General features: G+C 40.4%; 1 protein-coding gene across 19 annotated transcripts in view; it reads left to right on the forward strand.

The window, feature by feature from the left end:
• Window positions 1-27,390, forward strand: part of PTK2 (protein tyrosine kinase 2) — a 271,799-nt gene that overhangs the window by 12,695 nt on the left and 231,714 nt on the right. Inside the window, exon 2 of one of the 19 annotated variants that reach the window (XM_076004976.1) lies at window positions 26,481-26,596. The exons of the other annotated variants lie outside the window; for them this stretch is intronic. The gene's annotated coding sequence lies outside the window, so the exon portion shown is untranslated. The remainder of the gene's footprint in view (window positions 1-26,480; window positions 26,597-27,390) is intronic. 19 annotated transcript variants of the gene reach the window in all.

Consider the following 27,390-nt stretch of genomic DNA (forward strand, 5'->3'; position numbering starts at 1 on the left):
GTTCTATGATGCTGCCTTTGTTATAAATCAAAGGTCTGTGTATGTCTGTGTCTGTTTTTAGACTCTATCTGATTTCACTAGTACTAAACTGTTTAGATTATTATAGCTTTATGTTCAGGAAGAGCTCAAAGTGTGCTTTTCCTCTGCTCAACCAACAGCAGAGAAGATGGCCTTTTTTCTTTTTGAGACAGGGTCTTGCTCTGTCTCCCAGGCTAGAGTGTAGTGGCATCATCATATCTCACTGCACCCTCAAACTCCTAGACTCAAGCAATCCTCCTGCATCAGCCTTCCCAGTAGCTGGGACTTCAGGCTCCTGCCACTGTGCTCTCCAACTTTTCTATTTTTTGTAGAGACGGGGTCTCACTCTTGCTCAGGCTGGTGTCAAACTCCTGGACTCAGGCGATTGCCCTGCCTTGGCCTCCCAAAGTGCTAGAATGACAGGTGGGAGCCACCATGTCTTCTGGCCAAGATGGAAGACTTTTGTGACCCTAAAATACATGGGAATTTCTCCCCACCAATTAGCAAGCAAGCATTTCTGCAGTGGACACCAGCTGGATGTCCTCCAATTCAATTCTGACACTATGTACCTGGAGATAGCATCAGATCCCACAGGTCAAGGGTTTGGTCTCAAGATTTCCCTACCTCCTTCAGACATTAGTCACAGGTCTGAGCCTCCAGAAGTCCTGACTGACTGGCTTCAAGTTTGCGTTCCCATACTCTCCTCTTTGAGTTCAATTAATGTGCTGGAGTGGCTCACAGAACTCAGGGAAACATGGCGGAGCTTCCATGTACTCCATGATTGCCCCAGTATCTAGCAACTTCCACAAGTTCAGCTATTCAGATTCTTTGGACCACCCAGAGCTGTAATTCTAATGGAGAGATGGTTCACTTCTGGTTTATCCTTCAGTGTGTAGCCTTTGGGGTCTTGCTTACTGTGGTAGGGTTTCTGGTTATATGCTTTGGAGAACCCAACCTTTTGATTTCCTGTCCTTGCCTGCACTATTGTAAAAATGAAAGTTGAACATTTTCAGAACTGGCAAATGCCTTCTGGGCAAAGGTGGTTTCTGTGCGTGTTTGTCTTTTTGGGTTCCTGGTTTCCATTTAATTTTTGCCTTGTATTTCTTTCATGTCTTTTCAGTTTCTGGTTGGTTTTAAGATTTTAAAAATATTCTATCCATCTTTATTTTTAAGTCTTTTTCAGGAGGAGGATTGGACCATATAACATAGCCTGCAGTTAAGAAGCCAAGGAAAGTTCCTTTTCATTTCACTCTAGAGTCTAGACCTGAACCTGATGTCTGAGATGGTAGCCACTAGCCACATGTGGCTATTTAAATTGAAATTAATTACAATTAAATGAACTTAAAAGTCCCATTCCTCAGTCACACTAGACCCATTTCAGGTGCTCTATGTGCTCTACATGTGGCTAGTGGGTACCAACATTGGACAATGCATATACAAAACATTTTCATCATTGCAGAAACTTCTATTGGATAAGTTCTGGCTACACTATGAAACTGTCATCAGGGACTTGCACTGTTACACAGATCTGCATTTGACAACCACTAATACATGTATCCTTGCTTGTGGGGCGCGGTGGCAACGCCATTCCAAGATGGCGCCCGCTTCCTGGTCAAACCCTGCTGTTAGTCTGACAAACAAGTGCTCAGCGCATGTGCAGAGTTTGTCTCCTCCCTTCCAAGTGCCTTATCCAATCAGACAATGCCCAGTGTACTTACTGCCTTTATAAGCAGCCGCCGAGAACGCCTCGGCGTCTTCCGCATGTAACCAGTTAAGCAATCCCCATTAAAGCGCTGTCAGAAGAACTCTGGTTGCCGCGTCTTCCTTGCTGGCGAGGCGGGCGCGACAAGTGGTGCCGAAACCCGGGAGCCGAAACAACTTTGAGGCACCAGCGGAAGACGACCTCGATAGAGGAGAGTTCAGAACTGACGCGTGGGACGGAACCGAATTCGGACCTTTGCTGACCAAGGCAGAGCGAGAGCCAGAGCGAGAGCCAGAGCCAGAGCGCCAGGAGAGAAAAGGGAGAGAAAGAAGAAGAAAAGGGAGAGAAAGAAGAAGAAAAAGGGAGAGAAAGAAGAAGAAAAGGGAGAGAAAGAAGGAGAAAAGGGGAGAGAAAGAAGGAGAAAAGGGGAGAGAAAGAAGAAGGAAAAGGGAGAGAAAGAAGAAGGAAAAGGGAGAGAAAGAAGAAGGAAAAGGGAGAGAAAGAAGAAGGAAAAGGGAGAGAAAGAAGGAGAAAAGGGAGAGAAAGAAGGAGAAAAGGGAGAGAAAGAAGGAGAAAAGGGAGAGAAAGAAGAAGAAAAAGGGAGAGAAAGAAGGAAGAAAAAGGGAGAGGAAGGAAAAAAGGGAGAGAAAGAAGGAGAAAAGGGAGAGAAAGAAGGAGAAAAGGGAGAGAAAGAAGAAGAAAAGGGAGAGAAAGAAGAAGAAAAAGGGAGAGAAAGAAGGAGAAAAGGGAGAGAAAGAAGGAGAAAAGGGAGAGAAAGAAGGAGAAAAGGGAGAGAAAGAAAAGAGAAAAGGGAGAGAAAGAAAAGAGAAAAGGGAGAGAGAGAAAAGAGAAAAGGGAGAGAGAGAAAAGAGAAAAGGGAGAGAGAGAAAAGGGAGAGAGAGAAAGGAGAAAAGGGAGAGAGAGAAAGGAGAAAAGGGAGAGAAAGAGACGTAAAGGTACCAAAAATAAAAATGACAAAGGAAAGGACAGGACAGAAGACAGAGGAGATGCCTGCTTGACTACTGATACATTCCTGTTCCTGTTGAAGCTCCTAGCTCTATGACTCTGTTTAGATCTCGCAGAGATTTCGGGATCACAGCTGCGATTCATACTGCTCAGGCTCTCAACAATCTATCTGCTGGAGTGGCCGCAGCCCTCGACACTCAAGCCACTCTGAATGCCCATGTGAAGGGTGGGATTATGCTTCTGAATCAGCGAGTGGATTTAGTACAGGACCAGGTGGACACTCTTTGGCAGCTTGCGCAGCTGGGTTGTGAGTGGAGAATGACCGGCCTCTGTGTCATTTCTGTGCTCTATGAGAACTTTACCTTTGCCGCTAATCTTTCTAGACAGCTGTCTAGGCATCTAACAGGCAACTGGTCTGCACAGTTTGATTCCTCACTCAGAGACCTGAGACTGGCCATCGTGCACGTGAACTCCACTCGTGTGGATCTGAGCCTTGCCACAGGACTGACAGCATGGATTCAACAAGCCACCCATCATCTGAAGGAATGGTCCGGTCTTGCAGCCGTGGCCGTTTTGCTGATCGTTGCGGCTGTTGGCGGACTGTGGTGCATCTGTAGGCTGCAGGCCCAGAGACGGAGGGACCATGTGGTATTGGCACAGGCATTTGCTGCACTTGAACTGGGACAGTCTACACAGGTGTGGTTGACCATGCTTAAGGGTTAGCCTAGGTTTGGGTTGCACCCGCTCCTACCCCCAGGCATTTGGCAGACATGGCCTTTGCACTCTGAGGGCACCAGAGAAGGCATGTCCTCAGTCCCACAACCAGCCTTTGCACATCTCAGAGTTTTGCTCATTGCACGAGGTAAGGTGGTTGTTGTTGGGTAAGTGAGGCTCTGCATCCTTGCTAAACGGTTGCTCAGTTCTCATTTAATTAATAAAATAGGGGGAGATGTGGGGCGCGGTGGCAACGCCATTCCAAGATGGCGCCCGCTTCCTGGTCAAACCCTGCTGTTAGTCTGACAAACAAGTGCTCAGCGCATGTGCAGAGTTTGTCTCCTCCCTTCCAAGTGCCTTATCCAATCAGACAATGCCCAGTGTACTTACTGCCTTTATAAGCAGCCGCCGAGAACGCCTCGGCGTCTTCCGCATGTAACCAGTTAAGCAATCCCCATTAAAGCGCTGTCAGAAGAACTCCGGTTGCCGCGTCTTCCTTGCTGGCGAGGCGGGCGCGACACTTGCTGTTTAAAGTTTGAATATTTTTAGAATCTCTACAGCTGAACAAATGATTGAGCTACTTTAATAGGCTTATTGTGAAACCTATCCATAAGGTACAATGTGGGTTCTCAGACTGGTTTAGGTGGTGAAATGTGAAGCTGTGGTACACTGAATAGAAAACCATTAAGTATTGATATTTTAACTTACATAGACCTGACAGATTTAACTGATAGTTTTAGTAGAAACATTTATTACGTGTTGATCTGTGTCTCAGACCCAGTGGCTCCCACCGCTACTGCCTGTGCATCCCACCATCCCTGCCCTCAGCCAGTCACAGTGCTGTGCACGGCTGCAAGGCACTGCCGGGCTGGCAGGAGGACCATAGCACCCACACTCGAGGGACAATAGGAATTAGTTTGGTGAAGAGAGGAAGATTGGGGAGAAGGTTCTAGGGAGAAGAAGAGCACAGGCAGAGCCTAGATGTTGGTGGGAATATGCAGAAATTAGTTTACTGCATCTTAAGTTTGATTTTTAGCATCAAGAGAGGTAGCAGAAACCACAGATTTAAGAAAATGTCACAAGAGGAAAACCTATGGTAGGATATTCCATTCATTAACTCAATGTAGGGACCTCTCTGGTTCACAGGGCACCAGTGTTTTGAGAGTATGTCCACAGTTGTTAGGATCAGAAGACAAGCCTGAACCAGTCTCAGCTGTCCCTTTCTGCTTATTTAACCATGCTCTAGATTTCACCTGATAGTTCCTGGGCACATTTCAAGGAACTTGGGGGATGTTGGCTCTAGACTTGCCTTTTTGTCTATTACTCTTGGAGGAAGGGTTCAGACATGTCAAGAGTGGAGGTAAGTAAGTTGGGCTGTTTAGAGGGGAGGTAAAGATGGAGTGAGACTAAGGATGGGTATAGGGGAAAGGTCAGGCCACCTGGGGAGTGGGCTGCCAGCACTTGTCTACCTTGGGAATTGGGATCACAGCTCAGTATTGCGGTACTAGGATACATATTTAAACTAGATAAACTACCTCAAAATAGAGTGTATGCAGGTACTGTATCAAGTTTTCTCAAATTTTAATGTGTTCTTATATTACCTCTGGGCTCTTGTTAAATCTTAGGTTCTAATTCAGTCTGTTTGTGGAAGGCTCAGACTTGCATTTATAGCAAGTTCCCAGGTAATGCTAGTGCTGGTGGTCTATGGACCCCATTTCGAGTAGCAGGACATTAGTTTTCAAAGTATGGTCATAAGATGGCGCTGAGTCTCAATTTGAAAGTTGAGTAAAAAAAAAAAAAAAGAAAGTTGAGTAACCATTGTGGAGTGAAATAGTTAAGGGCATGATGTTGGTGTCAGAATCCTTGCTTTCTGATCTTGGACTCATATGTTAACTTTCCTAATCTCCATTTCCTTGCATGGCACTATGATTACACTAGTCTTATTAAATGTTTCAGAAAAGGTAATAGTTATTAAATGTTTCTAGGTTACCCCAGAATTTAGAAAACAAAAACCAAAAGTAAAAGTTTGCCAGTTTTCAAAGTATTCAATCCTTCCTGCATCTTTGCTCAGTTTGTAAAATTGCAGCATAAATAGAATGGCATGTTTGTGTTCATTTATTGCTTTATACACAGGAAAAAGAGAGGCGTAGCTTTCCTTCTTGCCTGCCTTCCTAAAAGGGCTGGGACAGCGATGAACCAACCTTCCTATTCGGAGGAGTAGTCCATCGTCCATCTTCATAAAGACTGGCATGTGGACAAGTTTACTAGTCATAAAGCCTTTCTTAAACATTAAATTAGAGAAGTAAGTATTTGTATTAGGGTTTCAACAAGAACTCAGAAGACTTGATAATATATAATACAACTTCATAGTTTTCCTTTAGATGAATGTCCTGTCATTTTCTTAGGCCACTGATGAAAGCCTTCATACAGATTTTTAAATAAGCATCTTTCTTTTTTTTAGTTGCCAGTAGTAAGGATGATGGAAAACTATATTTTGTACCAAGGGTTTTGAAAGATACATAAATACCCATTTGATAGAAAATTAATAATTAAAGTATGTACCTTCAATTTTATTTTAAAACTCTGTATGAGTTTTCAGACCTATCCAAAACCAGAATGTTATAACGAATTCCCTGTGTATTTTTTACTACCTTCAACCATTATCATTATTTAATTATAAACTATTTTCAAAAGTAGCAGCAGTTCATATTTAAGAAAGTTGTGAAGGGACTTGATTTGGGAACATATATGCTAACATTGGATAGCTCCTGCTGAGATGTAACATAATTCATGACACATTTCTTATAAAAAGATAGGTAAGGAGTGGAATGTAGCTCTGCTGCTTTTTTAAGGTTCTGCAGTGAGTGGGTGATGCAGCTGGCTGTCCAGTATGTTAATGATTCAGTGCACTAAGCAAGATGGTAGGATCTGTCCACAGACTTGGAGCCCTTAGCTAGAAGGTTTGTTTCTTTCCTTCCTTTCCTGTCCTGTCCTTAATTAAAACTACTTGAGTCAAAAAAAACTGTAGCTTGCTTTATTTGACTTTGCTATATTGGTTTAATGCTCCTGATTGCAGTACATGCCTGTTTTTAAAGCTGAATTATTAGGATGGAGGAGAAGTGTGGAGCTTTAATAGGGCAGTATTTATTAGAGAAATATGCTTAATGTGTTAGTCTTTTTCAAGAAATCATTTTATTAAACTCTGAAGAGCTACAAAAGGTCATATATAAAATGTGTGTAAGGTATAGATTCTGAGAACTGGAGAAAGGACACCCAAGTCAGCCTGGGCTAAGTTCCCAGTTACGCTTTAGGTAAGGGGCCACCAAAACTTTCTTTTTAAAGGGCCAGACAGTAAACGTTAGGCTTTGTGGGCTAAATGTGACAAAAGTACTTAGCTCTGTTGCGATAGGACAAAAGTAGCCATGGACAATTTGTAAAGGAATGAGCTGTGTCCAATACAACTTTATTTCTAGACATAGAAATTTTTTTTTTTGTAATTGCAAGTTTATTAGTTGTATTGATGATCAGTGTAGACCTAGACATTTCAGTTTGTACATAATTCTTAACAATGCATACCAAAAATCTAAAAAGCCATTTATTGTAATTCTTTTTTAAGCAGTTATTCCAGTGACTTTCCAGCTTAAAATCTGGAGGCAAATTTTCCTTAAGAGTATATCAAGTACCAGTATCTTCCTATGTTGATAAGCTGTTACATAAATCCCACCAATTCATAATTTGTCATATATACTATATACTCAAATTTTCAATCTTTCACAGCACATTAACAAAGTTATTAGGGGCCGGTGGCTCCTAATATTACAGGCATGGTGGCTCACGCCTGTAATCCTAGCACTCTGGGAGGCTGAGGCGGGTGGATCACTCAAGGTCAGGAGTTCGAGACCAACCTGAGCAAGAGCGAGACTCCAGCTCTACTAAAAAATAGAAATTAATTGGCCAACTAAAAATATAAATAGAAAAAATTAGCCGGGCATGGTGGCATATGCCTGTAGTCTCAGCTACTTGGGAGGCTGAGGCAGGAGGATTGCTTGAGCCTGGGAGTTTGAGGTTGCTGTGAGCTAGGCTAGGCTGACGCCATGACATTCTAGTCCGGGCAACAGAGTGAGACTCTGCTTCAAAAACAAATAAACAAAACAAAGTTATTAGGAAAACAGGACTACCATGACCAAAGATGTTATAGAGTGTACACAATTCTGACAGAAGAGCCATGATGAAGGAGTGGTTTTCTTTAGGAAACAAGTCTGCTACAAAACAACATGGGAATAGAAGTAATTCAAAATGTTTAAGACATTAAATGCAGGCTTGGGACTCCACATTGCCATATAGTATGCTCTGTATTATAGGATATAAAAACTAACTCCCATCTATGGAATATTAAGCTGACACCCAAGACAGTCAAAGCCTCCCATAATTCAGCATCCCACGCTGTTTTCTGGTTGTGCCAAAAAATAATCAGTGAATAATTTCACCTCTTAAAAAAAAGCATTTACACTTAAAAAATGGGATGAGGTGGGATTTCTCCTTAAAAAATGTTTCTAGAGCTACTAAAAAACTTGTATTTCCAAAATAGTTGATACAAATATTCCTCTGGATCTTGCAAGAAGAGAGACAAGGACCACTATAAATCATGGTTATGATATTAATCAGAGTTGGCTTCTCTCTCCAGCCTCAGCAGAGGCTGGACTCTTCCTCAGTTTTACTTTCTCCATGTTCTGTAGGTAAATCTTTAGTTTCTTGGTTAGCCACTTTCTCCTGTTTTTCCTTTGGTTCCTTTTTCCCTTTTGGTTGCACTTTTTTATCTGAAGATTTATCCTTTGCCATTGCCTTTTTTGGTTTCGTTTCCACAGCAGGTTTAGCTGACAACTGTGCAGATCACTTTTTGGACTCTTCTTTACTACACCTTCAGCCAAGCTGACCTTCCTCTTGGGCATCTTGGCGGTGGGGAGGGTGCGTGCTGGGTGCCTGTGGGCCGCAGTGCGCCATGGCCAGAGAGCCTTCTCGAAGGTGGGCTGCCTGGCTGTTGCCCACCACCCAAGCTGTTGAGCAGAAATTTCATATGATTTTCACATGCTGTGGAACATACCTCATGGGTTGTAACAAAAACAAATGGGGCCAGAGTGGCCTATAGGTGGTAGTTTGCTGGTCTGGTATAGAGGATAATAACAGCAAACCCTGTACACCTACTGCCCAGCCTAAACAGTGGGGCACCCCATTACTGTCCAAGGCCCATGTGCGCTCCCGAGTCACATCCCCTTCCCTCCTCCCTTCTCCCTCAGAGGTGGCTCTGCCCCCCTCTTCATGCTAGTGCCACTGTGTTCATGAAGCCTTGTGTCACCTCCTCCTGAGGACATCTTCCTCTCAGCCCCTTTAACTCCTCATTCTTCTACAAGCCCTTTTCACCATCTGATATTGTTTGTATTTCATTTTTTAGTTTCTATCTCACTTGGCTATGATGTAAATTCTATGATGGCAAAATTGTCCTTCTGTTCACTGTTGTATCCCCAACGTTTAAAACAGCAGTCATTGAATGAATATTGTGTTTATAATTTTTTAGCCTGTTTTGAGCTTTATGAAGGGACTCAAAGGAGATGTCTTTTTATATGATATGCCTCCCCCTCACTCAGCCTCTGTGATTCTAAGACTCATCAAAGGTGCTATATGTTGTTAGTGTACATTCATTTTCTTTGTTGTGTAGTCTACAGTTGATGGGCATTTGGGTTGTTTCCAATCTTGCTAATGCAAACACTGCTGTACATGTATGAACACTCTTGTTGTCCATGAATATGAATATATCTAGCCTATATTTCTGGGAGTATGATTGCTAGGCTAGTCTTGAGCCTGACTATTGCCAAATTGCTTTCCATAGTAGTTGTACCAATTTAAATCTCCATTAATATAATGACTCTTGGTTGCTCCACATCCTTATCAGTAATTTATTTTGTCTGACTTTCTTGCCATTCTTTTGGGTATGTCAGGGTATCTTATTGTGGCTTCAGTTTGAACTTCCCTTACTACTAATGATGTTGAGCCTCTTTTAATGTATTTGCCATCCATTTTGTCTTCAATGAAGGACCTGTGAAGTCTTTGGCCTAATTTTCTTTTTCCCTCTTTTTCTTAGTGGCTTGTAGCTGTTCTTCATGTGTGGATTACAGTCCATTATCATTATATGTTATGAATATTTTCCAGTTTGTGGTTTGTCTTTTTACCTTTGAGGTGTCTTGGAACTAATGTTCTTAATTATAGTATAATAAACTTTATTACTCTTTATGATTAAATTTTTTTCTTTTAGGAATCTTTGTTTACCTGAGGGCCAAGTTTTGATATGAAATATTTTTGTTTAGTTCATAAAGCATTTTTCCATTCAATAAATATTTAGACATTTCCTTTCTAAGATTCCATAATTTTAAAGTGCTTTATAGATTATAGACAAATGAAATTTTTCTCAATGTATCTTGTGGCTTATTTCTAAAATTGGATTATAGCCAGAAAATGTGTTCTGTATGGTTCCAATTCTTTGAAATTAATGTTATCTTAAGTAGACCATATTGTAATTGAATTTGGCTAAGATCTTGGTCCTAACTCAGAAACTTTTGGACACTTAGCTACTTAAACTCCAGCTATGCATAATTTATACTTGATTATGGGAAAAGATTAGACTAATAGATTATTAGGCTTTTTTTTTTAAAGTAGAATTTTTTATATTTTTTTTCTGCCTCTGGAAACACTTGTGTTGTTCCCTGGCTGAAGTTGAGGTGTTAATGTACATTATCAGCTTTTGGACTCTGTTCTACCGAAACTGAAGCTTAAAGACAAGTGACTACCTCAACTGCCAGTTTGTTTTAGCTTAGCTGACAAACAAGGGGTTCATGCTGTGACTGCAGCTGCCTTCCTTTCAGTGGCATTTGTTAATTATGTTGTTTAATTTTGTGATGCTTTCTCAAGGACTGACTCTTAAAAAAAAAAAAAAAAAGCAAGAAAAAAATTTTTTAGTTTGTGGTTATTCCAAGACTTTTTAGCCAAGTGCTTATTTTGGGTGTCCATTTCACTCCCTACCTCCTACCCCAGAAAGTAGCATTAACTTAAGTTATCAAAGTTAAATGATTGGAAGTTAAATTTTATCCTTCTCCTGAAGTCTGAGGCATTAGTAATTAAAAGTGTCTAGGTATTGTTTTTGTAGAGAACTAGGCCTGTTTAGTAAAAAAAAAAAATTTATGTAAGAAACAGATGTGGGTTTAAATATTGGCTCTCTGCCTTTAGCCATGTGACTTTTGGCAAGTTATTTAGTTTCTGTGCTTCTCAGTGTGCTCTTATGAAGTATAGTATTTATGATCTCAGTCTTTGAGACTATATGTGCAGTTACTATGTAAAGTGGTATACAAATGTAAGGTGATAATAGTAGTATTTTTAATAGACTTAAATAGTGTTTTACTGCTCAAGGCCTGATCCTTTCTGTTTATGTGTTTCCCCAGTTCTTGAACTGGTTCATTCAGTTAGTTCATTTGTTCAGCACTTATTAAATACTGTTTTTGTACTGGTATGGTATTAAGCCCTAAAGGTATAGACAGGAGGAGGAGTGAGACAGTTCAGTGGCATTTGGCATGGTGCTGCAATTGTGTTACACCAGTATGCCCTGAACCTGGAGCAAGTCCCTAGCAATGCTCAAGCTCAGGGGGCGGCAAACTTTCTCTGTTAAAGGCCAGAGAGTCAACACTTCAGTGTTTGAGGGCCACATACAGCCTATTGTATATTTTCCTTCCCTCCCTTTCATTCCTGTCCTTCCCACCTGAGTGGGGGTGCTGCAGGCAGTTAGGGCTCTGGGCTGGGCTGGGCAGTAGAGCCATCTTGTGCCTCGGCCAGCAGCAGGGAGGCCCTGGAAGATGAAAATGATTAGAATCTGAGGAGCTGAGGCTGGAAAGCCTGAGCCCAAAGAGGAGCTGCCCTGGTCCTGTGCCCACTCCACAACCCCTGGGAGGCCCCAGCAGCCAGGAGGGGGAGGAGGAGGAGCTGGCACTGGTTCGGGTGACCTGGGGAATGGTGTCATTGAGGATTCGGAGCTGAAGCCATCAAAGCCCAAGTTAGGGAGATGGAGGAAAAAGCTGAGAAGCTAAAGGAGCTATAGAACAAAGTAGAGAAGCAGAAGAACATGAGCAGTGTTAGTGATCATGTCCACTGAAGTGTAAGTGGCAGCTGATGCTTGTTCCATCTGTGTTGGCAGTGTGACTGTGTTGCAGCAGAAGAGCTGGAAGCTCACTTGTTGCTGTGGTTCAGTCGTGTTACCTACCATATTATGTGATAAATTCAGTGGCCATCCTCAAGGGGTTGCACATAGAGAGTTCTCGAAAAGTCAGGTCTTCCTTGGCCTTGGATGAGTTATTATTTAGAAGAAGACAAATCAAGGTGATCCCAAAACAAACCAACAGACCAGGCATCAGCACAACAGACTGAGTTTCCCATAAGCCCACTACTGTGTCTGGACCACCAACTGCCTGCTCTCAATTATATGTTGGTTTTAAAAGTAGGCCCCAGGGTTGGGTCTACATGGCCAGGCTAGAGTGACATCATGGTAATCCCCTTACTAAAAAAAGGTGTGTATTAGAAGGAAAGGGGGGGGGGAAGGAAGGAAGGAAAAAAAGTTAAAAAATATTAGAACCATTCTTATAGCCCAGGAACTGTACAAAAACTTGCTGTGGACCAGATGTGACTTGTTTGTAGAAGTTAGTTCAGTGGAAGATGGGGAAGCAGTAAGGAGATTCCACTTATATGCAAAGGCATGGAGATGTGAGAGGCTGGGGTTTTGTGGAACTGAATGCTTTTTATCATGTATGGAGTATAGGTTGGGTTGGGTGGAGGAGATAAAGTTGATATTAGGCAGGATCAAAGCAGTTTGCACTTGATTCTGATACAAATTTTTCATGTCATAGAAGAAGAACAGATTTATATGGCAGGAGGATGTCATAGGATACAGTAAGGAGGGCATTACAGTGATCCACATTAGAAGGGGGAAAGTAACCTGATGTTTGTCATTAAGGAAGTGGCTCTCCTGCTGTCTAGCTAGTAAAGTGAAAGGGGCAAAGTTCAGAGATCTGATTTAATAGTCTGTATGTTCTTTTAGTTATATAATTAGGTTGTACAAATAAATGAAGACGGTCTTAATTAAGGGGACGACTGAGGGAGTTGAGAGTAGGGATTGATTTGAAGCCTATTTCTGAGTTAATCTACAGGCTTGACTAGTAAAGGAAATGTCAGGGCTGAGAGAGGAGTCCAGCGTAATTCCAGAATGGCTCCCAGATTTCTCCTTTGGTGATGAGTTTATAAAGCTCTTTTGCTCTTAATTTTTTTCCTTGAATATACTAGTGATGAAACATTGCCTTAAGGAGGAAACATTGTCTTGTAGGTCTATGAACCCCTGAAATTATAAGCAGAATTGTGTATTGATGTGAATTGTTTGTCCCCGAGGAGAGGATTCTAGAGCTTTCATCAGATTATCAAAAGGGAACCCCAACCAGAAGGAGGACCCACTCCTTGTTGTTAGATTGTATGCATCTGGTGCACTCTGAAGATTTGTGGTGGTGAAGGAAAGCTAATCATCCAAATCCCAGGAATTTACTTTTTAAATGCAATACATGCCAATCTGCCAAGCAAAATGTAAACACATGCAGTTGTTTTCTAAGTTACACTTTATCAGCCAACAATTAAAATGTTTTTTCTTGGCTTCCCCTCCTCCTCCATGAGACAAAACAAGACACATTTTTGGTACATAGAAGGCCAGTCAGGAACTCTGGCGTGAATGTCTTCAGCATGCCATTGAACATTAGACAAAGCTAAAGTTTATAGAGTATTAAGCATATCTTAATAGTCACATATCTATGAGAGTCACTTTTAAGTGGGATATGCCAACAACAGAAATGAATATGGTTTTTTCAGTGGGATTAAAAATGTATGATAGTGAGCTGTAAAACAATTCCTAAATTGTGTTGTCATGGTGAGCCTTTAGGTGAGCAAAAGCCAGAGAAGCAGAGCAGCAGTTAAAGACTTGTCAAGATACGGGCATCAGGCCAGTACATCTCATGTTCTGGAGTCCTCACTGGATTGGTTTATATTTGATGTCAGTATTACATGTAATTTAGGGATTACAAACTACAGATAATAGCAATTCCTGCAGAGATTTGGTGAATTTGGTGAGATAGGGCTGCTCTATATGGAGTAGAATTGAGAGAGGAGAGATTGGAGATGGGATTATCTCTGAGAAAGTTTCTCCTTTCCTGTTTAGATAAACTGTGACTTCTGTTAATGACAGTGTCATGAATGGTAAAGATAAAAGAAATGATGGAATCTAGTGTTGGTATAGAAATAAAAAGTAAAACTCTAGACTGCTTCAGATAATACTGTCAGATTTCAGGCTGTGAATAATTGTCATTTCAACATAGGCAAAAAGTTTCAAATCTACTTTGCTTAGGTCATAGCAACGTTTAGGTGGCAGGCAGTTTTCTTTCTGTTTAGAAAATAGCATTAGTTGTATCCTAATGAATTGACTTTAGAAATCAGATAGAAATAACTTAGTTTAAAGTTGTCTACTTGTGGATTAATTTTTGACAGCTTGTGGTTTATCATGTAATTTGCGAAGAGTTGATTGATGTCTTTGATTTTCATCTATCCTGTGAATCTGCCTTTGTGACCATTTTATTGGAAAACATTCAAACTTTTCCCCTGGATTTTTGCCCCTTTTATTCTAGAATTTTAGGGGTGGATCTAAATTTAGCCTTCAGAGCTCTTAACCCAGAGACAGTAAATGATCATTTGATGGTGAATTAGGGGGAGACTTCTTAATATAATCTTATCTGTCTTGACCAAGCTTGACTTAGCTTGCCTGAGCTTGACTTAGCTAATGTGACCCTTGTAGTAGGTGAGAAGGGAGTGAACAAAGCTTATGAAACTCAACTTTTCTATTACATGGTAGAGAGGAGATTGAAATAATTGACACTATGGATAGATTAGTGTTAGAAATGGACATGATTGAATCTGTTGCCAAACTTTTTCCAAGTAGCTTGTGGTTTCCAGTCACTTACTTATTTCCAAATTTTCTTAGATATTTGAGAATTGACAAACAAGACTTACATATTCATATATTCTAAGTTTTAAAATACTAAAATAGTGCTAGTTCTTCCCACCTAGCTATCAAATTTAAAGGGTTTTTGTGAGGAACTCTTGAGCATCTACTCTGTGGCAAACATTGCTAGGCGATAGGGATTCATTAAAAAAGAGGGTCCCTGCCCTCAGAAAGATGTCAGGCTTATTGGAGGTCCTGAAAGAACAGATTGAATATCCCTTAACTGAAATGCTTGGGACCAGAAGTGTTTCAGATTTTTTATTTTTTCAGATTTTGGAATATTTGCATTATGCTTGGTTGAGCATCCCAAGTCCAAAAATTTGAAATACAAAATACTCCAGTGAGCATTTCCTTTGAGTGTCACATTGGTGCTGGTAATGGTTTGGGGTTTGGAGCATTTTGGGTTTAGGTTTTTTGAATTTGGGATGCACAACCTGTATTTTATGAAAGAATCACTAAGGAGAGGATATAAAAATGCAAGTTTCTGGGGCTGTTCCTCAGTGTTGTTGAATTATCACACCTGATGTAAGGTCTAGTCACTTGCATTTTAAACTAGCATCCCTTGGCTGGGCGTGGTGGCTCATACCTGTAATCCCAGCAGTGTGGGAGGGAGCAAGACAGGGGGATTGCTTGAGGCCAGCAGTTTGAGACCACCCTGGCAACAACATAGACTTCACCTCAACAAGATATAAACTGTTAGCCAGGCATGGCAGCACAGGTCTATAGTCCCAGCTACTTGGGAGGCTCACCTGAGCCCAGGTGTTTGAAGTTACAGTGAGTTGTGATCCGGCCACTGTACTCCAGCCTAGATGACAGAGTGAGACACTGTCTCTAAAAAAACAAAGCGACAGAAAATACTAGTGTTCCCACATGTTGGGAAACACTGCTCTAGTTAGTATTGATGAATATTTGTTGTGAATCATAAAGGCCTGGAGTTTGGGAGGTTTCCCCAGGATTACTGCCAAGTTCAGTGATTTGCTAGGACTCAACTAAGAAAAGCTGTTCTACTCAGGGTTACAGTTTATTACAGTGAAATGATAATCTAAAGTCAGCAAAAAGAAGGGACATAGGAGTCCAGGAGAAACCAGATGTGAGCTTCCATTTGTCCTCTCTCAGTGGAGTTGTGTGGATAGTGCTTATTTTGCCCTGCAATGATGTGTGCACAGAGTATTGCAAACCAGGGGACCTCACCTGAGCCTTGGTGTCCATCCAGAATATTTATTGGGGATCATGATGTAGGAATGGTTGACCTTAATTATCTCCAGCCTGTCCAGAGGTCAAGCCTGGTATCCTGTGGTTTAAGGTCCCCACGTAAACAAAGATGGTCTTATCAGGCAGGAGATTGTAAGGGCTTAGAGGTTAACTCCCAGGAGTGGGCAAAGGGCCAACTCTTTCATTGGGCAAGGTTAATCTTTTACTGTAGGAGCCTTAGAAAAGCAAATTATTATTTCTGTCATTACTAGGGAGTTCAAGAAATTATTATTGCTTTTAGGTAGAAGATAATGTCGCGACCATATGCAGTATTATTTATCACAAAACTATTAGCATGTCTGCACACAGGTGAGGGAGGATGTCTGCAGAAGTATATAGTTGACACCTGTCCTGACTGATGTTTCTATCAGGGATTTGAATAAAGAACAGGAGTCATGCTGGGAGACAGCTCATTTTTCGAATTAGAATTTTAAAATATTTCACTAGGTTGTAACAAGTGCTAAAATCAATATAGTAAAATTTGTCTGGAATAATGTAAAATGGCAGACTTAGTTTAAAAAGAAAACCCATTGAGAAAGTTAAAGATGGATGAGACATGTCTTAACTCTACCTGTATGCAGAAGACCTAGGGATTTAGTTGACTAAAATAGGAGTTGGTGAACTTTTCTGTAAAGGGGCAGATGGTAAATATTTCATGTTTTGTAGACAAATGGACAAAACAAGGCAATTATGTAGTAATGTAACAAGATACGTATGTGAATAACATAGGTATGTAAATAACAAGATAGAAAACAAATTTCCACAAGTTTTCATTGGTGGAATTAAAAATATGATAATTGGGTAGAATTTTTTGTAATACAGGTCAAATGAGAAGAATGGAATTCTTTTTGGGGGAAGAAGTGGATAACATTTTGCTTAATTAGATTTTGATGTTAGTGTTCCCTCTTATCAATGTCAATTACAAATGTTCATCTCCTCATGCTAATCTGCAAGAAGATTTTATGTATTTCATCTTTGAAAATGTCTTCATACTGGTAGATACTCCCAATTATACTGATATCAGTCCAGGAGTATATTATTTTAATTGAATATATTCATTGCTTAGAAGGCATTTATAGAATTCTATTAGAGTCTTCTTAATAATTGTCATTTAACATGTCATTACATTGCAGTTAATAATCACTTCCTATTGATGGAAGCACCTCAGTTACACAGTTAAATGGATTTTGAAATATGTAAATTTTCTTTGTGTTTGTATCAGGGTTCAAAAAATGCAGTAGTATGAACTGTAGTTTTAACTCAGAAAATATATCTGCAGCAAATTTGGGAGTGGAAATTTCACTTGTTTTAACTTTTGACAGTTTGATTCAAACAGCTATCATTGAGGTGACTTGCAATGTAAGTTCCTCATATAAGCACTGTTCTGTCTTGTAAATTTAGGGTGAATTCATTAAGAAATTTTATCAAGTTTATAGCAAAAACCGATTCCAAAGCTATTCCATGTTTGATAACTGTTAGTAGAGGGATGATCTCTTCAAAAAAATTTCAGTCTGGCCTCTGAGGTAAAAAAGTCATAGTAAAATCTACCACTGACCATTTAACTGCTATGTGGTAGGACAAGTCAAGATATTTAGCTTCCATTTCTGACAAAAATTCAAGGAACTGATTATGGTTAAGTCCACAAGGATTAATGAAGTTCACTGTTGATTAATAGTTCAGTAACACTTGATAGAGTCAAATACTTCCCACACAGACCTGTTGATGAATAATACAGTGAATAACCATAGGCTGTAAACATCTTACATTTTCATAATCTTTGTAAAATTTGTCCAGCTTATCCTTTTTCTGTTTCCCATATATTTTTATTAATACTATCATCAATTGTCATACATATTAGCAGATTCCACTTCAGGTTGTACTAAATTAGGGCTTTCTCAACTTATTTGAAAATATTCTTATCTGTAATTCCACACAGACTATTCTTAGAGGCTGATTCTTCAGTCACTTCATGCTTGGCATTAACTCCTTTAATAAACAGCTGAGCAATGTTGGTAACATCTATTGACTCATCAACAGCCAGGGAAAACAATTCAAAATCATTTGCCTTATTTTTTAACAGACAATGATGTTTCCACTATCCTCAACTCTTTGAGTAACTGTTCTTACTGAAAGGCTTAAATAAGTTTTGTGGTTTTTTTGACACATTTCTTTGCCTGTTGCAGTCAGACATGGGTTAAGTCATCATGATCCATGTAAGATGAGGGGCCATTTAGGGTTTTGAGCAGAGAATTGATGATACTGATTTAGATTTTTCTCTGTCTGCAGTGTTGAGATGAGAAGTAGGCACTTAAGAGCTATAAGGGTAGAAGCAGAGGACCTAACAGGTGGCTGTTGCATTTGGGTGAATGGTGATGGTGGCTCAAGTCAGGGTGGTCATGGAAGACATGGAGCACAGTGGACAGTTTCTGGGCAGATTTGCCAGGAAGAGCCAACATTACTTTCTGACAAGATTGGATTGGGAGATGGGAGTGTGGGAGGAAGAGAAGAGTCAAGGATGATATTCATTGATTTTTGGCCTGGGCAACTGGAAGGAGGGAGTTATTATAAACTGAGATAGAGAAGACTGTGTAAAGAAGGCTTGGAGGGGGAAGATCAGCACCTGAACTTTGAGATGTCTGTTGGGCATTTTATTCACGTATCTTTGATGATGCTTTACTTTTCTAAGGGATCTAGAAGCAGGTCCCAGCATAAGTGTATCCAACAGGATTTGGTCGGGAAAACAGAAGCCACTCTAGATACTTTTTTTTTTTTTTGAGACAGAGTCTCGCTTTGTTGCCCAGGCTACAGTGAGTGCCGTGGCGTCAGCCTAGCTCACAGCAACCTCAATCTCCTGGGCTCAAGCGATCTTAACTGCCTCAGCCTACCGAGTAGCTGGGACTACGGGCATGTGCCACCATGCCCGGGTAATTTTTTGTATATATATTAGTTGGCCAATTAATTTCTTTGTTTATAGTAGAGACAGGGTCTTGCTCTTGCTCAGGCTGGTTTCGAACTCCTGACCTCGAGTGATCCGCCTGCCTCGGCCTCCCAGAGTGGTAGGATTACAGGCGTGAGCCACTGCGCCTGGCCGAGACACTTTTTTTAATACAAAGAATTATTATATAATCCTTCAGTACTGTTGGAAGGGTTGGAGAGTTTAAGGTTATGACAGCAGCTCTTTACCATGAGTACTTCCTGGGAGCTCATCTGGAATCGGCAGTGATCTCAGCAATTGGAGGACTGCTGCTGTGGTTGAAGCAGGTGGTTCCTGGGGTCTCTCTCTGAAGCTGCTGGAAATTCTCAGTAGGAGCTGCTCTAGGTCTCAGTTGCCAAAGTATTTTGCCAAAGTGAAACCCCCACCTCCCTAGCCATTTGCAGCTAGGCTTCTGCCTCCAGCTGCCTCCAGCGAATAGTTTTCTTTCATTTTCGCAGCTTGCATGAATCCCTCTTACTCCTGACTCTAACTGTGAGTTGTAGCAGGAAGGGGTTTCTGGGAAATTTAGTTCTGGCTTCTCGGTGATGGTTAGGAGAATGTAGAAGGTGGTGACAATGATGTGAAATTGACAACAGTCAGCCCAACACAGCAGCCAGGCAAATGGATTAACAAATTTGGATTTGGGAAGAGAGGTCTGAGCTAGAGTTAATGTAGAGATAGCGTTTAAAGTGAGCTCGCCTGAGTGATACAGTATAGGTAAGAGAAGAAAGGACAGAGCCTTGGGGAACTCTAGTATTAACAGGTTTGAGAGGAGAGGAAGAACAGCTGTAGGGATTTAAACTACCTGTGAGGTTAAAGAAAAAAAAAAGGCAGGAGAAGATGGTGTCCTGGAAACCAAGAGAAGTGATAAACTTTGTCAATTGCTGCTGACAAGGCAAACAATATCTGAGTGTTGACCATTGGATTTAGCATTATGGAGGTCATTGATAATTTTGGGTAGAGAAGTTTTGATGGAGGGGTGGGAGGCAGAGCCGGTGGGTTTAAGAGATAAAGGGAAGAGAAGAATTTGTCATAGAGAATTATTATGTGTGTGCTGGTTTATAGGATTATTTGTGTAATAACTATTTTAAAGTCTTTGTAGGATGATTCCAACACTTGTGTCATCTCAGTATTGGCTTGTCTTGGTTTTTTTCCACGGGCATTGAGCTTTTCCTGGTTCCTCCTAAGCTGAGCAAGTTTGGATTGTAGCCCCTACTTTGTGGATGTTAGGATTCTCTGGATCTTGTTTAATCTGCGGATTTGGTAGTAGTTTGTCCAGTCTTCTTCCTTGATCCACCTGCTGCCATTTACTTTTTAGAGTCATCACATAGCTTCTGTAGTTATTCTGTCCAGGTTTACTAATTACTTTCAAAGGGAAAGACAGGGTGGAGTGTGCTTATTCCTCCTTTGCAAACTGTTTCTGTTTATTCAGGTAATGGTCACCACTTTCAGCTGAGCTATGATGCTCAAATGATTGTGTATCCCTTGATCAGTTACTTCTCTTAGCCCCTACAGGAGATGCTGCTCCTAATTACTTCTGGAATTTGATTCATAGATCCTACTTTTGGTGTCTCTTCCCATATAGTTTCTTTTGATGTCTTTCTCAGGTAGAAACATGACTCTTACCATATACCATGATAGCCATTAGTTCTTTGGAGTATTATTGAAGGGTTGTCTTGTCTTCAAAGTATTGACTGTGCCTATCAATTAGGTTCAGTAGAATGGTTTCTTTAACATTTTAAGCCTTTCACACAGTAGAATTTTGTGGGGATATTATTTGCAGAATAGAACAGTTGTAAAGAGCACAGGCTATGGAACGATTTTGTGTTGAATTCAGATCTGATCCTTATACCTTGTATGATGTTGACCAAGTTACTTAACCTCTCTAAATCTATTGTTTTCATCCGTTAGAGATTATCATAACTCTTTTATAAATGTGATATAAAGTTCTTAGTATATGGCTAGTCATATAAATAATTTATTTTTTAGGGCAGAATCAAACTGCTGTTTAGCAAGTACAGTTCCTAACACTATAGTTATTTCTACTGTGGGAATTTAAAGGCTGATCTTCATTATTCCCTGATTTATATTGATCTAAGAACTGGAAAGCAGTTATATTTGTCATTTGCTCTGCATACAAAATGGGCAATTTATTGTTCATACTGGTTTTTCAAAATTCTGTAATTTTATAGCTTCTTTTCTCTTAATGTATTCATTCCGTCAGTAGCTTAGTACCAGTTAGATAGCAAACCCTGTACCAAGGATGGGCATAGAGATGAAGAAGACACAATACCCCTACCTTTGAGCAGCTCCACAATGTAGTATTAGAATATTTTTGGCTAGAAAATTATTTTGAAGCATAAAGAAGCTTTTGTTTGGTCAGATGATTTTCATAATCGTATTCACATTCTTGATATATTTTTTGGTTTTTCAGAAAGTTACTCCTGGCATGTGTTCTTTTAGAATACAGGTTACAGCTTGTCTAAGTGCAGAAACTATTGGTAGACTGAACTTAGAAGAAAGGAAACCTGTATGGAGTGATTTGTATGGTTTGGACATTGGAGAGCTTGACAAATAACTGAAGTTGTCAGAGTGTCATGGGTTAAGAAGTAGTGGGTTTGTGCCTTGTTTGGCAGTTAGCATCAAACAGACATTTTCTTTTCCAGGGGCTCAGCCTACTTGTTTAATTCTAGCCAGATATCTTATAATTTGTCAATATGTTGTATTGAATGTTACTCAGCTCTAGAAAGAATTTATTGTCATGCTTGCTTTGGAAAGCCCAGATTATGTTTAATGTTTTTTTTTGTTGTTGTTTTTTTTTGAGACAGAGTCTCACTTTATTGCCCAGGCTAGAGTGAATGCCATGGTGTCAGCCTGGCTCAAGCGATTCTTCTGCCTCAGCCTCCCGAGTAGCTGGGACTACAGGCATGCGCCACCATGCCTGGCTAATTTTTTCTAAATATATTAGTTGGCCAATTAATTTCTTTCTATTTATAGTAGAGAAGCGGTCTCACTCTTGCTCAGGTTGGTTTCGAACTCCTGAGCTCAAACAATCCGCCCACCTCTGCCTCCCAGAGGGCTAGGATTACAGGCGTGAGCCACTGCGCCCGACCTATTGTTTTAACAATAATACTGCATGGTTAACTTGAGAGTCCAGAATAGCAGCATGATTTTGAGTGCTGGTAAACTAGTGTTTGAATCCCTGATCTCTCCTTGTTTGCTGTATGACCTTGGAAAATTTCTTTAAGACTTAGTTTCCTTATATGTAAAATTGGAAATAATAACAGTAACCAGTTAGGGCTGTGAGAATTAATGAACTAGCATACCAAACACTCCACAAATGTCAAACTGTTACTGTTAATGATGATCAGGATGATTATTTCATGTTGGTGAGAGATGAATGATAAAGAGCTGTCCAAGTTGGATTGTGCATTGAAATGAGAACATTGTAAGCAAGGTGATGAAAGGAAATATTCTGTGTGATAATGGAGCACAGATTTAGGGTGTTTGATGTGTGGAAAATTTTCGTTTGCAGGTTAGAAGGGGAAAAGTATTGAGAGCAGCCCAAGTGTCTATCTATACCTATCATAAAGTACACCCATTCCTGCAAAAAGGGTAGGGAATATCCATCTTAAAAATATTTTCAGAGAGTTGAGAACATATTCGATTGTTTAAGCCAAGTTTCATTTTTTAAATCCATTTGGAGCAAAATAATTTAAGCATTTTAATTTTACAACTTAGAAAATAGCTACCTTATGACCTATTTGAACTAGGGCAAATTTTTGTGCTTGTATTTTATCAGTCTTAGTTACAATACATAGGTTTGTATTCTTAATGAGAGTGGATTAAAATCATGGGATAAGTAGGAGAATTAGAACAGCATGCATTAAGTTGCTGCTTAAAAAATAAAAGCAAGTGGGCAGTAGGCCTACTGTTGATAGAATAGAGTTTTGTTACTTGCTTAAATTCTTGCTAAAATACATAAAGCAAAAAGTAGCTATCAAAATGGGAGTAAGACACTCAAACCAGCATATCCATTCATTTATTCATTAAGTCATTTGTGCATCAAGTAAATGTTTATTGATTATCATATGCACTAGATGCTATTTTAGTTACAGTACATACTATTGGATATGCAGTGATGAACAAAACCCAGACCTGGTTGTAACAGGGATAGTGTGTCTTTGTATTTAGCAAAGAGAAGAAAGCCAGTTCCAAGAGAGTTTGAAGATTTCAACAAATGATGTTTGGGGGGTTGTATCTCTAACAATAAAGAGGCAAAAAAGACAAGCATGTAAAGAGCAAGTGCTTCCAACTCAGCTACCTGGAGCTTTTATGACCTTCACTTTGGTTTTTTTTTTTTTTTGAGACAGAGTCTTACTCTGTTGCCTAGGCTAGAGTGAGTGCCATGGTGTCAGCCTAGCTTACACCAACCTCAAACTCCTGGGCTCAAGCGATCCTACTGCCTCAGCCTCCTGAGTAACTGGGACTACAGGCATGTGCCACTGCCTGGCTAATTTTTTCTACATATTTTTAGTTGTCAGCTAATTTCTTTCTTTCTTTCTTTCTTTCTTTCTTTTTTTTTTTTTTTTGAGACAGAGTCTCACTTTGTTGCCCAGGCTAGAGTGAGTGCCGTGGCGTCAGCCTGGCTCACAGCAACCTCAATCTCCGGGGCTCAGCGATCTTATTGCCTCAGCCTCCCGAGTAGCTGGGACTACAGGCATGTGCCACCATGCCCGGCTAATTTTTTTGTATATATATTTTTAGTTGGTCAATTAATTTCTTTCTATTTTTGTTAGAGATGGGGTCTCGCTCAGGCTGGTTTCGAACTCCTGACCTTGAGCAATCCGCCCGCCTCGGCCTCCCCAAGTGCTAGGATTACAGGCGTGAGCCACCACGCCCGGCCTCTTTCTTTTTTTAGTATAGAGACGGGGTCTCACTTGTGCTCAGGCTGGTCTTGAACTCCTGAGCTCAAATGATCCACCCGCCTCAGCCTCCCAGAGTGCTAGGATTACAGGCGTGAGCTATCACATCCGGCCCACTTTGGTTTTATTTAATAGTGCTTAAATTATTTACCCATGTGTATGCCCTGAGGCTGCAGAGCTGAAAGAGGCTATCATTGTCCCTAGACTCCTGCTGTTTAGTTGGAGGAAGAGATGGACAGATAAGGCAAGATTTAACATCCACTCTAATAAGTGTGTTAATCAGGAAGCTACACCACAAGATTCCTTTGGGACAGGGCCATGTCTGTTGTTCACTACTGTGCATATCCAATGCCTTGTGCAATGCATGGCTCGGTCACTTAATCACTGAGTAAATATTAATACCTATATTGAGTGAAGAATGCCATGGGAGTGCAGGAGAGAGGCATCTAACCTGGAGGAAGAGGGGGTGGCTCCCACCACGTGTGCATCCAGTTTAGCAGTGGGAAGAAGATCCAGATGGAGAGAGCAGCAGATGGGTGGTATGAGAGAAAAAGTACAGGTTATTCTGTAAACTTGAAAATAGTTAAGTTTTGCTGGAGTATAGGATTCATAGACAATGGTGAGAGATGCTCGACTGGAGAGTTAGACTAGGCTTGATCAACTCCTTTCATATTAAGGAGTTTGGATTTTCTTTTCTCTAAAAGTAATAATTTTTTTTTCTAAATACTAAGAAGTCAGATTTCCTAATGCCCAGGCTGACACTTTTTTCAAATTACATGATGATAAAATAATTACTATCTGCCCTTTTACTGAGTAAGTTTGCTGACCTCTAGTCTATAGTAGTATTCTGGTGGAAGGGTCCAGTATGCAGTTAGATATATGGATTTGCAGTTCAGCAAGAGTTGTGGGCTAAAAGTTTAAATTTGGTATTCCTCAGGAGTTCAGAAATAGCTAAGGCTATGGAGGGTAAGATAGTTTCCTCAGAAATACTTAGTGTAAAGGAAAGGATGTCCTAGAGAGCACTTAAAGGTCAAACAGAGGAAGGCTAGGTGTGCAGGATATTTAGAAGGGTGAGGAAGTTTGTAGGATCGCTATGAGAAAGGAGTGTCACACATGCTGGGAAAGGAGGATGGACATTAGCACCATTTTCTGCACTGTAGGTAAGGTGAGCGCAGAGGTGTGTCCATGGACTTCCAAATAGCACCAACAGTTAGTGTCTCCAAGTGTTTAACCTGTTTGAATTTCAGCTCACTAGAGCTACATGTGCTGTATAATGGGCCTCCCCACGGTTCTTGCAGAGCATGGGTGTGTTTGTGGAGGATGGTGTGCCTTTTGGCATTCTGGAATGCTCACACACAGCTTTCTTTACCATGGAACTGCTGTCATCTGTAAAGTCTAAAGTGCCACACAATGCAGAAAGATTTTGTTGAAATGAATAAAAATAACCACAGATATTCTTAAGTTTAAAGATACTGACTTGATAAATCACAAAGAGAAGGAGGTTTTCCCAAATACCACCACCACAATTAGGTTGTATGAACACCACCACCAAGGTTAGGTTGTATAGTTGAAGTGATAAACCTTTAATTGTTTTCTTTTGCTTTCTTTTATCTAAAATTTTCTTAGTGGGCTTTAATCCTTGCCTTTAAAAAATGTTTACTAGTACTTTTTGTCAGATGAGCTCTTAATGTCAACTTGATGGGACTGATTTGTTTGAAATTGTAGTGTCAAATCATAAAGGAAACTTTGCATTTAGAGTTTGAAGTTTTACCTGGAGGTATAGTAGCTGCATTATTTTTAGGATTGGACACGTTTCTTAGAAATAGCAAATGTAATAAAAAATTGTGTGGCTATATAGTTGGTTGTTTGATACCATCCATAAGCTAAGCAAAGTGTAGTTTAGTTGTTTTCGTAAGTGTCTTCAAGGAAAGTAAATAGGAAACGGATAACTTGCTTATAGTGACCAAACCAGTTAGTAATAAAACTAGAACTGGAATTTGGGTTTCTTGAACCTATATGTTCAGAGGTATTTTTTCTTTTTCTTTTTTTTTTGAGAGAATGAGTTTTGCTCTGTTTGCCCAGGCTGGAGTGCAATGGTGTGATCATAGCTCATTGCAGTCTTGAACTCCTTGAACAGTTCTTCTGCCTCAGCCTCTCCAGTAGCTGGGACTACAGGTGCATGCCATTATGCCTGGCTGAGTTTTTTGAAAATTTTTTTTGTAGAGATAGGGTATCAATTGTTTCCCAGGCTGGTCTCAATTTCTTGGGCTCAAGCAATCCTCCTGCCTCAGCCTTGCAAAAGTGGTGGGATTACAGGTGTGAGCCACCATCCTGGGCCTCAGCCTCCTGAGCAGCGAGTTGCTAGGACAACTGGTGCACGCCACTATGCCCAGCTAATTTTTTTAAAATTTATTTTGTAGAGACAGGGTCTTGCTATGTCCCCCAGGCTGGTCTTGAACTCCTGGCCTCAAACAGTGCTCTAAAAGTGCTGGTATTACATGCATGAGCTACTGCATGTGGCCACCCATATAGTTCTATACTAGTTTTTGATTAGATCTATATTTAGATTTTTAATGATTTTGATGATGTAAACATTGCTCACTATTGAGCCAGTTAATGTAGTATGATTAAATTTTTTTCAACTTTGTTTTTCCTGTTTTCTTGGACTTAAAATTGCTGTTTTCCTCCTGTTTGCTTAATTTTCTCAGTCTGGCTAAGAGTTCTCCCTCTAAAAGCTCTGTAAGTAAGGCCTCTCAATAAACATTTCCATGCTATCAAGTGTATTCATTCTGTCTTCACCCCCAGGCACATCCCTCCTGGAGCCTTCCTTTTCTTGCTTCTTTCTGGAGAGGTTGCTCTTGCTATAAATGGTACCAGAGTGGAAGAACCTGTGGTACTGGCGCAGATAAGGTGGGAACAAGGTAGGAAATACTGATTGGAGAAAACTTTGTGATGGGGGAGTTCAGAGGAAAGGTGATTTCTTCCTTGGGGAGCATGTCAGAGAAAGACTCTAGCTGAGGGAGGGGCCATTCTAGGTTGAAAAAAAACCAAGCAAGAAAAAGCATGGAGAGGGTAAGTGAGCAGTTACTTTTTGTTTATTTGAAAAGCCTATGTTGTGGCTCCTTGCAGGATTGTACATATTAACTTGCAGACTGTGCCCTGAAGAGCTTTAAACAGGGTTTATGTAAGAAATATGAAATTAAAAAAATTTTTTTTTTTCTTTTTAAGAGACAGTGTTTCACTTTGTTGCCCAGTCTGAAGTGCAGTCAGTGGCCCAGTCCTTTAGCTCAATACAGCTTTGAATTTCTGGGCTGAAATATTCCTTCTACCTCTGCCTTCTTAGGTGGTGGGATGACAGGTGTGCACCACTATGCTTGGCTTTTTTTTTTTTTGGTACAGAAGAGGTCAGTCTGTGTTGCTTGGGCTGGTCTTGAATTCTTGGTCTCGCCTTAAACTCTTGATCTCGTCTTAAACTCTTGGTCTCAAGCAGTCCTCCCAGCTTGGCCTCCCAAAGTGCTGGGATTATAGGCTGAATGGTACATCTTAAATGTCCTAAAACCTGAATATAGGGTATGTCAGGAACATCTGAATCCAAGTAATAATCTTAAACTGTTTGTTTCATATACTGATGCACAGAAAAATCACTATAGAACATCTGTCACAGAAACTTAGTAAACTTGGCATCTGACTGTCCAAGCTAATTCATCAGTGCAGG

The sequence above is a fragment of the Microcebus murinus genome, chromosome 7 (assembly GCF_040939455.1).
Source record: "Microcebus murinus isolate Inina chromosome 7, M.murinus_Inina_mat1.0, whole genome shotgun sequence".
In the NCBI taxonomy this organism is placed as follows: Eukaryota; Metazoa; Chordata; class Mammalia; order Primates; family Cheirogaleidae; genus Microcebus; species Microcebus murinus.